We start from the raw sequence: 916 nt of genomic DNA, 5'->3' as shown, positions 1-916 counted from the left end.
CAAAGATATGGTTGTAACAATTTACCTTACTTAAAAAAGTGAGGGGAAAAGCACAGATGCAAAATATAAAGGTAAATATAAAGGTAAGGTGAGACCTGCTGTGAACGGTACTGCCAGCTGACTGTTTAATATGACGAACACAACAGAGATAAACCAAAAATCACTCATATTAACTCACTATAATCCTATAAAAATTGTGCATCAACAACATAAACTCAGTTCGTTACTTTTATCAGAATGTATTAATGTAACTCAAATTATTTCTCATCCAACCTGGATGGCACACAGGAAACAAAAGACACATCAAACATTTACAATTACCACATGATTAACCCCCTCAAATAGTTTGTTAACTTAATTTTCCCCTTAAAGGAAAAAAATACCATGTTACCATGTTACCAAAGCTCCTTCTGATACTAATACTATGTGGAAGCATGGCAAGATGCCACAGTTCCAGAGGAAACCAACACAATCTCACCACAATCCTCTCAGAAAATATAACTAACCTTAAATAAATAATAAATAACCTTTTAATCCATCGTTTTGTCTTCTTCATCATTTGGTGGATGTACTAGCTAGATGGATACATAGAATACAAAATAATGTGATGATGACAGACCATGAGCTTGCCCTACATGGATGGTTGGATCAGTATTTAGGGCCCGAGCACGACCGTGCGAGGTCCCTATTGAATCTGCTCGGATTATATTTAGGGCCCGAGCACGACCGTGTGAGGTCCCTATTGAATTTGCTCGGATTATATTTTTTTTTAGGGCCCGAGCACGACCGTGTGAGGTCCCTATTGAATTTGCTCGGATTATTTTTAGGGCCCGAGCACGACCGTGCGAGGTCCCTATTGAATCTGCTCGGATTATATTTAGGGCCCGAGCACGACCGTGCGAGGTCCCTATTGAAT

At 39.3% G+C, this 916-nt stretch overlaps 1 pseudogene; it reads right to left on the bottom strand.

Moving 5' to 3' along the window:
• Window positions 1-257: 257 nt before the first annotated feature.
• The window catches only part of LOC123960345, a 6,667-nt pseudogene continuing 6,008 nt past the window's right edge, over window positions 258-916 (bottom strand).

This window comes from Micropterus dolomieu, linkage group LG21 (genome assembly GCF_021292245.1).
Source record: "Micropterus dolomieu isolate WLL.071019.BEF.003 ecotype Adirondacks linkage group LG21, ASM2129224v1, whole genome shotgun sequence".
NCBI lineage: Eukaryota > Metazoa > Chordata > Actinopteri > Centrarchiformes > Centrarchidae > Micropterus > Micropterus dolomieu.
Note: the sequence above shows the minus strand (reverse complement) of the source record. Positions and strands in the feature narration are given on the sequence as shown.